Source organism: Lichenostomus cassidix, chromosome 1Aa (assembly GCF_008360975.1).
Source record: "Lichenostomus cassidix isolate B80296 chromosome 1Aa, HeHo_3.0, whole genome shotgun sequence".
NCBI classification, from domain to species: domain Eukaryota; kingdom Metazoa; phylum Chordata; class Aves; order Passeriformes; family Meliphagidae; genus Lichenostomus; species Lichenostomus cassidix.
The window spans coordinates 18,424,449-18,440,013 of NC_139480.1; the positions used below are offsets into that span (position 1 = coordinate 18,424,449).

The 15,565-nt window shown below is 35.0% G+C and overlaps 1 long non-coding RNA gene across 2 annotated transcripts; it reads right to left on the reverse strand.

Annotated features, from left to right (window-relative positions):
• Window positions 1-624: 624 nt before the first annotated feature.
• Window positions 625-9,130, reverse strand: LOC146443258 (uncharacterized). 2 transcript variants are annotated; one of them, XR_014856000.1, is made up of 6 exons: window positions 8,973-9,130; window positions 8,299-8,376; window positions 5,646-5,690; window positions 5,407-5,498; window positions 4,716-4,777; window positions 625-745 (listed from the first exon to the last, which is right to left on the reverse strand). It is a non-coding gene; the product is annotated as an uncharacterized LOC146443258 (long non-coding RNA). The 2 variants fall into 2 exon arrangements; XR_014855999.1 differs by lacking the exon at window positions 625-745 and having other exon boundaries at window positions 3,413-4,777.
• Between the last annotated feature and the right edge of the window lie 6,435 nt (window positions 9,131-15,565).

Sequence of the window (15,565 nt, forward strand, 5' to 3'; positions counted from 1 at the left end):
TTTGATTAAGTTTCATTTCAGTTGTTGCTGTAGCTGATTTTTACTCAACATATACCTATAATGATATCGTTAGAATATCAGTAAGGGATGTTCAAATTCAAGGGTTTATTCTTTCATCAGCATAGTGTTTTACAATCCAGAGAGGACTCCCCTCCTGTAACTTGTCTGTGTGCGTGGAAAACCTGCACCAATTTAACCAGGTTCCTACTGTTAAATATCATCTTTTTGTCCAAAAATATATTACTTTCTTTATGCCTTTTATAAAGGAGAGGTATGCTTGCTTCTCCTTCATGCATTCTCACTGCATGATACTTTTCTCATGTACATATTGGCCTTTTATGTCAGTATTCAATATTGTAAATTGAATAACTAAAAAAAATAGACATTAATGTCATGCTTTTCTCACTTTCCTCCCCAAATTATAATCACGAGTTTGTGAGGTCTTCTTTGCAACTCACATCAGCTGTATTTTATATTGGAGTTATTTAGACATTATTTTGAAATTCCTTTTTATTTTCTTTTTTTTTTAATTTTCTTTTTTTTTCCTTTTCTATTGTTCTTTCTTAGAAAAATTAAATTCTAAAGACTGAAGGGTTTGCTTTTGCTTTTTCACAGGCAGCTCTGAGGCTTATTCCTTCCTGTGGAGGAGTCCAAGAAGAAGTGACTCTTTTAGCGACACTGCCTGGAACGTGTCTACATAACCCCTTCCTCGTTCAGCCTCTTCAGTTTCCCAGATAAAAGTGATCTGCATAGTTAACAGTACAGGGAATAAATTTAAACACAGCTTTTGATCACAAGCACTGCATCTCCAGCATTGCTGCTTTCCACTCTAGGAATAACGGCAGTTGTAAATATAACAGAAAGAAATAGAACCAAGTTCTTTTATTATGTCACCAAGGAAATAAGACAAAAATAAAAGCAGAGGCAACTCCAAGCATAAGTCCACAGATTTCTTTTCTAGTTTTACATTTTTATAATGTCTGTGAAGATCCTACATAATCAATTAGTAAGCTTTGAAAACTACTCTCTTTTTTAGATTTTCCAAGAGATATATTTTTTATAAGCATATTGTACATATTATTGCATTTTCTCTACCCACTAGAGCATGTAGGATATTGAAGGCCTATTTTTATGGAAGTGCACAAGCTGCCTCCAATGGGCAATATAGGCTTTTCTGTGACATCACAGCAGCCTCTGATTAGGCTGGAGACCTTGAAAATTAAAAACCAAGTAGAGTGACATGTCCTTTCCTTTGAGTCAGTTATGCTTTATATTTTTCTGGTACTTTAGATTCTTAAACTAAAATAATAATGGAAATCTAATATGGTTGCTAAGTAGCATAACTTTGGGAAAGAGAGAATGTGGAACCTGATTTAGTCAGAAACACATTCTGTTGTGAGTATGTTATTGCAACTATTGTCACAGACCAAATGGTAAATCAGACAGCATTGGTCAGGAGAGAGAATCTGGCTCATGTCATGTCTTGTCATATGCTCCAGGTACTTCAAACCTCTTCAAATTATCAGTGCTAATGTACCATTTCAGAGCTGAGTTCTATTGCATTAGAGGTCGGATTGTTGTTCTGTGGATCTTCTCCCCTTCTCTTTTCTGTTTCCTCCTCAGTGCAGGGTAGGTTTAGGGAAAAAATATATATTAGAATCCTTTTTATTATGTGTGCATAGCCTCAGTATTCAAGCAACCTACCCAGAAGATATTTCCTTTATCTTTTTGCATAGCAAAGTAGCCATTCCCATTGTCTAGCTCAAGGTATCTTTAGAATAATTTTGAAAATTTTGCATGCATTAGCTATAAGTTATTACAAGGAGGATCTGTGGGTATATAGACTCCTCAAAACTCCTTCAAATGAGGACATTGAATATTTTTTATTTCATCTTGAACTTTATGTTTTCCTGAATTGCTGATTTAGGTTTTTCCCAGTAGTTCTTGATTGGCAAGATGTGAAAAGACAATATAAGTCTTTACAAACACCAAAGTCTAAATAAAATTTCTACAGGATAATTTCTTAGAAAACTTGCTTTAGAGTGAAAAAAGAAATAGGGACAGGAGACTGTTTTCCTTCTTAATTGTATAGGTGAGATCATGCGGTGTCTAGAGCTTTCACTTGTCATTCTCTGATTTTCATTATTTGACTACACAGTTTGAGTGATGATTTGTCAGGTTAAACAGAAGAAATGTCAACATTTTCTTTTGTATCTGGGTATTCCTCATAGTGAAGAGCCAGCACAGACTTGGATTTTGGCTGCCATTGGAGACTAGGGCCTGATAAAGAAGAGAAAACCCTGGGAAGTAAATGGTATTGATTTTTCTCAAGAGCTGACTTTGACCCAGTGACCACACTTTGGTGTTCAATTTGCTAAGTGACAAAAGATCTTTCTCCTTCTATTTTGTTTGTGTAAGACTGTTGCTTTATTCACCTTTTTCCCTTTTTCAGTGCTCAATGAAAATCTTAGGAACAAGGATAACATGATCAGAGTCTGTATTGGTTAAAAAACAAACAGAATAGTGATTTTACACCATTAAATCTTCATAAGCTTTCCCAGGCATCTCGGGTTAAATACCTTGAAACCTTTAGTGTCACTGTTATTAGTTACAAGACAGTGCTACAAACATTTCAATATGAGCTATATTAAAAATTGTAAAAATGTTGAAGGTTTTTACTTCACCAGTGAAGGAACAAACATAGTGGGAGAAAATGCAGAACCATATTAAAAAAAAAGTTTGGACATCTACCTCTCAGCAAAGCAGATGACGCTTAGGTGGCAAATAACTGTGGAATAGTGATGCCGTTGGGACACCAATAAATCACTCCTTTTAAAAAATTAGGCATATCCACTAAAGATTCATATTTTCATATGGAGTTCCTGTCATAAGGAGGATCAAATGAAGCAACAGGCATTTCTGCACATTTCTAAAGTGTTTCACTGCTGCTAGCCTGGATGGTTAACAAAAATAGATTTCGATTCCTTTTATTTAATGCTGGGCCCACTTCAGGGTTGACATAAAAATGCATGCCAGCATTCTACTCTTATAGTAACATGGTCAAAGTTAAGGACAGTAAAATATATGTTCAGTTAAACAATATAAAAAAGAAATATGGGCTACTAGAGATTTAATAAGTACTGGTTTTATGCTTTGCTTTCAGCCTGTCAGAGTATTCATAGGAAGAAATTCTTGTGGCACAATTGCCAAACCTCATGATAGTCAGAGTCCTTTTGAAAGACTGGACAGTGCAGCTACTTGAATACAGTGGAGTCTGTAATTTCAAAATAAAAATAGTCTAGGTTTACTCTTCAGAGGTAAATTTAAGAAAACATGAAAATGAAGGTTTATGAGTGGTGGAGAAAACAAAAAATAACAAAACTAAATAAATCTCTACATGTACTATTTTAAAAAATCATAATTTTTAGCTTTCATAACACTTGTTTCATAACAGTCATGAACATCACACACTGGTAATTGCAACACAACATTATTCTGGTGACTTCAGTGAAGATTTACTTGAATTTCACTCTAAACAAAATGTGACTAATTGACTGATTCATTTTGGCAGAAATGTAAAAGTGTAATGACTCCAATGCCCTTAAACTTGGTTGTGAGGCAGCCTGTGCTTGGCATAGAGCTCCTCTTCTGCAGGCATTGCATTGGATTGTCTTATACAGCTCCATGTGGGCATATTTCCAGGGTCCAGACCAGGCAGAGCAGGGGGAAAAGACTGATGAGGTAACACTGTGTGGTTACTAAATATAATGCTTGAGCCAAAGTCGACAGAAAAATACAGTTTGTCCATTTTTCCTTGCACTGGGGGCTCCATAGAAATAAAAAAGCAGGCCGAGTGCTGAAATAGAAAGACAACAGAGGAAAAAGGGGATACAGGAAAGAGATGCAATTGAATGTGAGGGTGCCTGGGTGAAACACTGAGGACATTAGGGAAAGAGATTCAATGGGTGAAATGTAAAAGCAAAAGAGACCCCCAACCTCCTTGAGCTCTGTTAGGCAGAGCATTGCCATCATGTCAGAGGGAGACAGGTGATTCTTCTCCATGACTCAGTGTTTGTGAGGTATATCTGAGGCACTGTCCAGGGATGGACTCACATACAAGAGGGACACGGACAGACTGGAATGAGTTCAGAAGGGCCATGAAGATGACTAAGGGGCTGCAGGATTTGAGCTACATGGAGAAGCTGAGAGAGTTGTGACTCTCTAGACTGACAAAGAGAGAACTTAGGAAAGTAAAATGGAAAGAATGTAATGCAATAAAATACAATGTTTTGGGAAAGAAATACAGTAGACCATTCCCACCACTTCCATTTATTACTTATAAGGTGTTAGACGCTTTATAGAATACATTTCAGTATCAAATAACCAATTTTTTAACTAACTATGAATAAGTGGAAGATTGAAATCAAATGTTGTCTGATTAATGATTCAAATAAGAATATTTTTAAGTTCTGAAAAGAGAAAGCATAAGAAAACTTAGCCAGGATGATATTAACTGGGAATGCTAGTGTTGGTTTGGTTTTGAGTTTGCCTTTCTCTAATATTATTTCTTTGGAAAAATAATGATAGCAACTCTATTTAAAGTGAAAGATGACTTAAGACTACCCACAGTTTCCTGGAAACAGCATTTAAACTTAAGGATAACATTAATGCTTGTCCATCCTCCTTTATCATGCCAACCTATTTATTTTAGTCACTTTCAAAGTCTGATGCTTCATGCACAGTGAATCAGCATTTTCTGCTAATGACAAGTCAGAATCTGTAAAAGAATGTATTTGGAAGTCACATAGCATTTACTGGAAAGCACAACCACAACATCAACTTAATAATTATTTCAAACATGTTGGAAACTCTGACCTGTACAAAAAGATTTTAATGCTTATTCAAACATTTTGAGGATGATATTTTTACTTTCCTCTATATTTTGTATCTACATTTTCAAATTAAGAAATCTATGAGGTTATCTCTTTTCCTTTTCCCTTCCTTTAAATTGTAGCACAGTCCTAAAGCCATCTGCTACATGTTGAGCTTTCATATTTTTTAAGTTTTACAGTGGAGTTAAGGCGAGAATTTTATCCAAAATAATTTTTGAAATTCTGGAAAACAAATAAAAGTAAGGTATATTTGGTTTCATTTTGAAGATATTTCCTGAATCACTTTTTTAAAAATAAGTGGTTATACAATCAGTAATTTTATACCTTTACATGGAATATGTGTCATATGTGTCTTGATATGTGTTATATCAAGATAGTAACAAAAAGCCTACTTCCAGTCTTTAAAGGACGTTGTTACAAAACACAGATGGATGAGACCATCTTACATCCCATGAGAGAAACAGTTTTTCAAAATTTCAATCATTTAATTCTGGCAGAGGAAGTTGACCAGTACCAGATTCATCTTCCCAGAATTATGTGCAAGGCAATCCTGTGGAGATTTTGTCCATTCTTCATTCTTCTCTACTCAGTGTTCAGTCCATTGCTCTAGGTTTGTGAAGAAAAACAAGTAGCTAGCATGTATTTTCCACAATTCCATACCACTAGAATTTAGGAGGGATGTTGGTGCTAGGTGGGGAGAGCTAAATAATCTTTTGCATATGGGATAAACTGAGCTGTGACTCTCATACTCACAATTTTGTCCAAAATAAAATGCTCGGGTTTCAAACCAGTACAATTCTTATATAAGAAAATAAAGAAAGAATGAAACATAAGTACATGATACAAGTTGGTCTAACTTTTCTTATTCTTTCATGCCATTAATATATATATTAGTGGTATGTGCTTTTACTGTAAAGGTAGGTTTTGATACTTCTCTGATGTATATGCTGGAGTATCTTTTGATGTCTAGATCTTATGATAAATGGACAGTGCCACTGGCTAAAATTAAGTCCATTAAAACCTGATAGTTTTTTCACAACATCAAGAAAACTTGTGACTCAAAACAGACATTTTATGCAGTAAAAAGCAAAAAACAAACATTTCCTTTTTTTTTTTTTTCGCTAAATATGGTATATCTTCAGGCTGATTTAGTTCAGCAGGTAAATATCAGGAAATCTGCTGGTGCTACCTGTGGTTTTTCCAACATTCAGCAATATCCAAATCCCCTAGGAGTCATTTAACATATCACTGTCTAATAAATTTTATAAACATAAGCTTCGTAAGACATCTATGACATTTAAGTTGCTTTATTAAAGAATAAAGTAGTGTATATGCTCAAACAACAAGAGGTTTTATCATGCAATGCAATAAAAAAGACAGAAAACTGTACAAAGTTTATATGCTTTGCATGCATGGTTTCTACCCTTTTTTCAGACTCCTTGTAGGTATTGTGTGTCTCATTCCAGAGTGCAGTAGTAATAAAAATATACAAAACTTCACTAACGGCTTTCTAATGAACTCCTTAAAGAAGGCATTAGGGACCTTTTAGTTTTACTGCTACCATGAATATAGAAGGCTGTGAAAACACAGCCTCAGAATAAAGAAGATGAAAAAAAATTATGTTAGTTCTTTCTGGCAATAATTTCTTCAGTCTTGTAATTCCTTATGTTCAATTCTGTTTCAAAAGACAGAAGTGAAGCTGACCTCTGTTTTTATCCTATAATGAATACCTTAATTATTATCAAAGCACTGACCTACTGCCATTTACAAGAGCTGCAGTGGCTGATAATCACCATAAATAATAGATTCTAATCTAAGTAGGTTAACTGCACAGATTGAAATGCGTGGCCATCGCTGCCTCCTTAATTCCACCTGGAGGCCTGAGTGACTGCTAATAATGCTGCAGCAATATCTGTCAGGCTCCCGGGGTCAGACAGTCCATACCTGAAGAAATTAGCCCCCAAATTGTTCCATTATTTTGCATATGGGGTTGCTTCCATTCCACCAGAATTTCTTACCATTGCTACGGTAAGAAAAAATTGAGAATTTCACAAGCTCCTTTTAACATTACTAAAAAAAAAAAAGGAAAATGAAAATAGAACAGCAGAAGGGAGAGGAAAAACACAAGGATATGGAGGGCTGTCTCTCTTTTGTATTCATATAAACAAAAGCAATACAATGCAAAATTAATTTAAAACAATATTAGAAACCACTCTAACCTTGCAGAGTTGAAAATTACTATATGCCATATACAACTGGAGAATAAAGTCCTTGGTCTCCCTTGGGTTTAATTTTCCCATTTTTGACCAAGTAAAAAGGAAAAGTGTAGTTAATGGTTGTCACTAACACATGGGCATGTATATATGCTCAAAACCAGACTGATTCTAGAATAACCAATCAGTAACTCCTAAATGTTTCCCTGAGAAAAAGCAGTGGAATTCAATGTTATTTAAAAGCAGCTATTTGGTTTCACCAATTTACATCAAGGAAATAGAGTGATGTTAAGATGCAGATATCTGTCTGAAAGCTCATTGGAGAACTGCTGTTGTGAAATGATTCAGTGGTGTGTCTTACACTTCTGAGATGTGACATATTGTTCATATTTAAAGGGCTATGAGTCCATAAATATCCTCCTCTTTTTTGTCATATGAATATGTGGTTTCAATTTTGTTTCTAAAATATGGTGTAAATGGTATTTTTAATGTCCCAATTTTTAAAGCTAGAATCAAAAGAGGATGATTTGCAATGAACTGTCTGATTAGCAGTCCCTTTATCTGCAAAAATAATGTTCATACACTTCCTTTCTTAGCCTTCAGGTGGACCAAATAACATCCACAGGATTTGTGACTAATGTTTCATGCTCCTTTTCTTCTAAATCATCCTTGCTTTACTTTGTGTCACCATAAGAATTCTGGAGATACAGGCAGGTACAATGACACTAATCAATCCTCAAAAATGTCTCTTAAATTGCACCAGATTGCTCAGTTTAAAAATTATATGGGTGGTGTATTGTGTCAATAAGTCAAAAGAATGTTTTGAAGGGAATGGATTGTGCTACCCTGCCTTCCTCACCTTATATTGAAGGTCTGTTTCATTTTACTTGAAATTCTCCTGTGCAGTAAAGGTTGGATGCACCCATATAAATGCGGCCAAGGCCATTAGAGATGCCCTAGACAGGCAGGGGGACCCCAGACAGCCGTATAAGGCTAGCAGTCATGAGACAGGATCTGTGAAAAGCCTGGGAGCAGCAACTAAAGCCTAAGCAGAATACCCCATTGTACCTAAAAAGGACACCTGTTGTATGTCTTTTTTACAATGAATTAAAAAATAAATAAACTTCTTGAATAATAGCAATCACTTTTCTTTCTGAAAAGGCCCACTCACTCTTCCCTAATATATACTTTACCTGAGCATGAAAAATATTTTTCTTGTCTGATTAATTGTCATGTTATGGAGATCAAAGTCTGCAGTTCTGTATGTTCTTCTAAAAGGAAATTTAAAAAAAATTAATTATAAAGTATCTTTTTTCTTCTGTCCTTTTGACACTGAGACGACATTAACTGATGCTTCATACATTAAGTCCATAACATCATGTCGGAGTTTCTTGAAACTTCTGAATGAATACCACATTGTCAGAATAAAATTTTATAGTTAATTTAACAAAACACTTTACACTTTAAAAGATACCCTTAGGACCAAAAAGTTAAGTTCAATTTTAAAAATGGCCATTTCCATAGTGAAGTCAAATGTAGGTATTGCAGTTAAGGCTTAAGATATGGCCTTATCAATACCAGAATCATTACCCAGAATCCTTCTTTTACACTTCTACAGTCTGTAACTCCTTAGTTCATAGAAAAAAATCCACTACACTTCTGGTGCAGTCATTTATTTGTCATATATGAATTTATGTTCTCTTTGAAGTGCAATTTTATATTTCACTAGCATAAACTATTCTGCTATCTCTATATAACTGATATCCTTATATTGCAGTACACAGAAGTTGTTCTCTATCATAAAATGTTCTGAGGTGACCACTGCAGATGTATTCTCAATTGACTCATTCCAACCCTAATGTCTTACCAGAGGAAATGCAGAAGTTGTCTGCTGACACTAGCTGTATTTACTGAGAGCCACAGTGTTTCTCTATGAAGTGTCCCTCTAAATTATCTATATTTCACGTGCATAGGAAGTGAGGCCAGAGAAGCACATGATTGCTACAATAGACAGGACAGCAGGACCAAATACAAATGCTTTGACATGAGTCTGAGCCAATCATGATGCTCTTCATTTACTGACTGCACATCACAATTGGAGTCCCAGGGATGGGTATTAAATTGTTTGAATTAGAATTATATGGACATAGGTTATGTCCCTTTCTGTTAATGTGTGCTTGTTTTGCAGTGGCCTGTGATCTCTGAACAGTTTAGTTATTAAAGGAACATGGGGAAAAGAGGTGAATAAGAAAACAGGCCCTTGCTGTTGTTCAGCACTATCACTGCTTTTCCTCAGATTGGCAAGCTACAGCACATTGGTATAGATGCAGTGCTTAACAAAGGTGCCTGAATAAAGATGTGCCAGCTTTGGCTCCAGAGCTATCATAGGGATTTTTTTTTTTACTTAGTTTTTAATGTCTACTCTTATTTAATCATTCATTTATGACAGAAAAGTTAGCCAGTTGCCTTCATAGTACAGTCTAAGAAATATGAGAGAACAGGAAACTATATGTCCACTGTGGTGCATTGTTTCTTGGATTAAAAAAAAGAAAGACAAGTAAACAAACACACTGCAAAAAAACTGCAAAAAACAACAGCAAGACAACCCGAAGAAATTTAAAACAGTGATTGAGATTTGCATATGGATATATTTTTGTGTGTCCAGATATTCATAAATCTGCATGCTGGAAGAACTCCACCAAATATTGCTCATAGACTTTTGTTAACAAGGCAATTGAAAAGTAGCATTAATACTAAAATAGGAAAATTATTTTTTATTACTCCAATCTGTGTCATAAACCTCAGGAAAAAGTAAGAGGTGATATTATGACCAATGATGAGAAGTTATTTGTGAGAAAAATAAGAGACAGTAAAAAAAAAAGCAGAATTAGATTAAGATAATGAGTTTTTACAGTGGGTTTTTTATATTTAAATAACTTCTATTAATCCTGTGGCCAAAGATGATAAAAATAATCATAACACAGGAGGCAGGTGTTGAGAGCGATGAGGTCACACCTCAGCCTTCTCTTCTCCAAGAAAGGGCAATAGAGGAGCACTGTGTTTCTTAGAGTCTTAGTATGAATAGCGTGATTTTTTTGCTAAAAGCCCATGATTCTGTAACTGTCCATGTATTACAGGAGCAAACTTTTATCCTTCATTTACAGTAATGTCTTCACAACATGCCATAAATTAATTCCAGTTCTGTAGACTAATGCATTATTAGTCATAGAGCATTTAGAGTACTGAAATGTATAGGTTGATAAGAATCTATTAAAAAAAAAAAGTACTTTTTGGTGAGGTACTCTGTAATTAATAAAAAAAATTAAAGTAATCCAGTGCTGAATATGATTTGGGCTGGTGTTACAAGCATGGTTAATGTTTTCTTAATAGGAACATAAATGGAGTGGTAGAACATTTGCAAGAGAAACAGAAAAAACCTGAAGTTTTTTGAGATCAGCAAGCTAAAGACACTTATTTAAAAATCTGTTGAAACTTTTGTCACTCTCCCCACTACACTGACCTTGACAAGGAATTTTCCTATCTACTTCTAGTCATTGAGATGAGGGAACATTTGCACTCCATACAAAAGGAGGAACCTGGAGGCATGAAGTTTTTTCTTGAAGTGGGTGATAAGTGAATAAAAATTATTGGTGGAAATAAGAGAACAGATCAAGACACGTAAAGTCTGACTAAAAAATGAATAATCAAGAAGAGAAAATAGAAATGGCCATTTCTAAGCAATTGAATACCCCTTGTTCACAGAGACTGGTACTTTGGAAACTTTAACTATCCTGACATCTTCTGGCAATAATACTGGCACAAGGAAGGTAGGAGTTTTCTAGAGTTTATCGACAACAATTTCACAATACAGGTGACTTCCTTAACTAGGAAAAATATTCATCTGGGTTGTTTCTCACAAACAATGAGTAATTGATCAGGGATGTGGAATTTAAGTACATTGTATTAGTTTGAAAACAAACCAGGGGAGATCACAAGTCAGGATTTTAATTTAATAGGAAAATTAAAAATAAGTGCAACAATACAAGAAAGAACACTGACACAGTCAGCTACAACCTGACACCCTGTTAGGGTGGTGGTAGCAGTTCAAGTGAAGTAGTACAGTCGAAGCAGTGATCCTGTGAAGGTCTGGTCTCCAGCTGAAGGTCCAGTGGTAGCTCTTGTCCTCTGGGAACCCAATAAACAGGGCTAGCTCAGGCACTTCCAAGGCCAGGTTATATCCAGGTGGGAATGCTTGGCTCCTCCCTCCTGGGTGGAGCATCTCACAATAGGATGAGATAATTCCATGAGTCATGTGGTGAGTTCTTGATGGCTTATTGACTGTTATCAGGGGTGGGTCATTAGCAGGAGATAACAGCTAATGGCCCACAGCTGGTAGTGATAGAATACTAAATACATCTGTATTGTAACATAGGACAGCATCCTTACCTAAAGCAACCCTAAGTTTGTGGAGTTTAGGATCCTGAGAGAAATAAGGGAACTACAAGAATCACAGCCCTAAACTTCTTGGCTTATTCCAGGATCTGCTTGCCAGGGTCGTGTGGGACACTGCCTTGGAGGGAAAACAGACCCATGAATTTATATTAGTTTTGAATAATCACAGAAGATGGGAGCATTCCCAGGGATGGCATGAGACATTTTAAACTTGGTGCTTCTCTTCTAAATCTAGTGCCAAGTGCATAGGCTTCATGTCAAGGTTGAGATAAATTTAATGAAGTATTTCTAAAAAGTTTAGTTGGTAAATTATAGAATTACTATTTCTCTGTATTATATAACTACCTTCACTCCTTTGAAGTTTATTGTGGAAGAAAACAGATTAGAAAAGAGATTAAGCCTGTATCATTGATCTATGCAAAGTGGACTAACTCATTTTCTGGGAAGTTACAGATGTACGCAATTTCCACTCCAGTGAGTCACTCCTCTGATTCTCACCTGGTTCTGAGAAAAATCGTTGGAAATACTTCTTGGAGTTCGTCACATAAACAGCTACAGTTTGCAAGGTAAAACCCTCAAGAAGTAAATCAGTAGACAAGGTTTTCATTAATGTTAGTATAGCTGATAGTTTGCCAAAGGCTATGGTACACACCACTGGACCTGTCCAGCATCTCTGTTGTAGAGCTTCCACTTCCCTTTTCATTTCAGCAAAGCCCAAATAAAATCCCTCACTTTCTACTTCTTTCAATATTAGGGAAAATAAAATAAAAGGCTCTGAGTAGCAAAGATCTTGTAAATGATGTTTTTCCTTTCCTGTAACAAAACTGTCTATAAGACAAAAAATAAGTAGGAGAGCATTTGACAGGGCCTTCCAGCAGCAGTCCAAAGTGTCTGGGCTTCCTGCCAATAGTCCCTGAACCTAAAATCATGGGTTAACAAAACAGCCAAAATTTCACACTACTCAAGAGCTTTTTTTCCTTGACAGAAGTAAATTACCAGTGCAGCATCACTAGTATGCTCACTGGTCAAAAAAATCCTATTTCGTCCCTAAAACTATACCTTCTGAATTCCATAATTTAACTGACTTTTAAAATTTCCATTATAGAATTCGAATTTATCTTTTAATTTGTGAGTGTGCTAATCACTGAAAAACTCTGAGTAGTGCTACATGAAGGGAAGATTCAGATTTTAAGATATCACATATGGTTATTTCAGCTAAACCTAGGCATGTAAGTACATACAGTTAACAACAATTTATTGAAGTAGTCAGAAGAATCTGAGATCAGACTGGAGAAAGATGAACAGTGTGAATATGAGAAAAGAAAGTCAGGGTTATTTAAATATATGTTTTAAACAACTCACTTTATAGTTATTAATAATATCCATAATTTTTCCACTTTTTCCCACATACTTAATGAAATGTGACTCATTTAAAATGTCTCTATAGAAATAATGACAAGGAGGTTATTCTTTCTAATTCAGGATTGCTGTTAACGAAGACTGAGGCTAATAAATTTCAAGACTTTTGACTCAGGAGCCTCTATCAATAAATATTTCCACTTTAGTTTTCATCCAATGGCAGGATTATTGTCTTGTATTATGAAAACAATGATTAAATTACAAGTTTAGTGATTTATAGACTTTGATCACCCATTATCATGAGGAAGTCTTTTATTATTTGTCTCTCACATAAGTTATATAATATTTTACTGCATTTTTCCCTTTCATAACTCCCCACAACAGAAAGCAAATACAAGAAGAAAAATTCAAGGCAATAGTTCATTGATTGTTTGAATTCTTTGAAGTTGTATATGACTATTTGGGCCCTAATAAATTCATTTTAATATCACCACCAATTTGGGTTTGAATGGACTTCTTACTAATTATGTGGTATTTCAGTTTTTGGAGGCCAGTGAGCTATATTTCTATATTTAGTTCTTAAATTGAATTTCATCTTTTGAACATGCTAATAGCTAAGTAAAACAAAAAGGCTCTATGATGATAGAAAACAAATTTCCTTCTGCTTATGTAGCATCCCATTCTTGACTTGTGTGATGCTTTTAGTGCCTCTGTTTTGTTATTGGTAAGGAAAAAATCATTGTTGGTGACAATCTTATTGCCAATCTTCCTATACATAAAACACGGTTTCATGAGGTATAACATGCAATTTTTCACTACATATAAAATAACTTTTAAAACCTGCAATTGTTACACAATGAAGACTACCAAGCTGTAGAAACATACTTTAAAGTGTAATTATTAAAACAAGCAAACAAACAAAACAACCAAAAACAAGCAAGCAAACAAAACAAACAAAAACAAACAAAAAAACCGACCAAACAAACCAAATCTCACCAACCTAGAGAGTAATTTTTCTGACAGACCAGTTAATCTTTTAGAGTTCCCCTGAAGTCAGTGTAAAATCACCAAAAAGCCCCACCATTACCATATTCCATTCTCTGCTTGAACTGAAAGTGAAATAGTCTTGTGTGCTTATGCCTTTTCTGACTAAAATAGGTACCAGCAATTCTGAAGAGTTTAAATCCCTTATTAATTGGCATTGATCAAAGGGTCAGTGTGTGTTATTTAAGCACTGGAATATTTATTTATAAAGTAAATCTTATGGTTGTGGAGCAAAGGCAGAAAACATTAATTTTAAAGAGTGAAAACCTAGAAAGCAAATAAGAGTGACACAATGTTTGTTTTTATTTGACTCCAATCCCATGATCTGTTTTTAAGAAAGTGTCACTAAGAATGTTCAAGTGCCTGAAGAAACAAATACACACTTTTTTGAAGACCTTTAAAATATAATATTTTCTTTTTCCAGCTACAGGATAAGGCATAATTAACTAATGTGTTTGTCTGGTCATCAGCTACTGAACTGCTAAAGAAAGAAAGAAGAGTACAGGTTTTGTAGGTCATTTAGAGAGGTTGTTACAGACTCGTTTATCTCGTACACAAAACAATAGCAAATCAAAATTTTTCATTCTGATTCATTGTTTTTTACATGTAATGCTCCTGAAAAAAAATCATTTTACTAGGGAAACTGTCCCATACAGATGAAAAAAAGTTCTGGTTTTTATATTTAGTTTTATTACTTAAGCATGAACATTGTGGAAAGCTGAAAAAGTCCAGCAGAACTGCAAAAGGAAATAATTTAGGTAGAAGTACAATGTCAGGGTTACACTGAGGCTTCTTGTTACACTTCTCTGCTCATTCATATCAAAGTAAGGTGACATGTACCTCTCAGTCTCAAAGGCTGTAGATACCTGTTATAAATACAGCAAAGCTGAAGATCAAATAACTGAAAAAGAAAAATCACAGTACAATCATTGTTACCATGTGGATCATGGATACCATTATCTTCAAAAATCTTTCGAAGGCTCCTCATTCAAATGGAGAACAAACTGCATACACAGTTTTCTCCTTTTGACAAACCATTTAAAATCTGTCACTGAATAATTAGAGTGGTAAATGCAAATATTTCTGCAGCAAATATATGCAGGTTGATATGGTGGAACTATTATTCCTAGTTCAATCACTGAAATGGTGCATCTGGCATAATGCCATTTTGATGAAGTGTTGCCAGTTTACCTCATGCAAATACTTGGCTCTTTTCACCAGGAATTAATTTTGCTACCCTTTCTATTTTCCTAATAAAATGACTTTGTAGAGGTTGGTTCTAAAGAAGGTTTACAGAGACCAGGGAGAAGTGTGAAAATAATGACACGTGAACAGCCAGATTCTTCTCTGCTTCAATAAACAGTTCTACAGAATGTGATCATGTAAATCCCTGTGCACAACACAGAAAGCAGAAGACATCTGGACAGGAAAAGAAAAAGAATAAATATATAGTAGAAAAATAAGGGTAGTTTTTCCATACCTCACTTTCTTATTTACTTGTTATATCTACAAAGTACTGGTATTGTCATTTTCCAATGCATGACCAGCAGAGCTTTTATGTGTAACCATTGTGTTTTCATTCTTATTTTCATCACTAGATTTAAT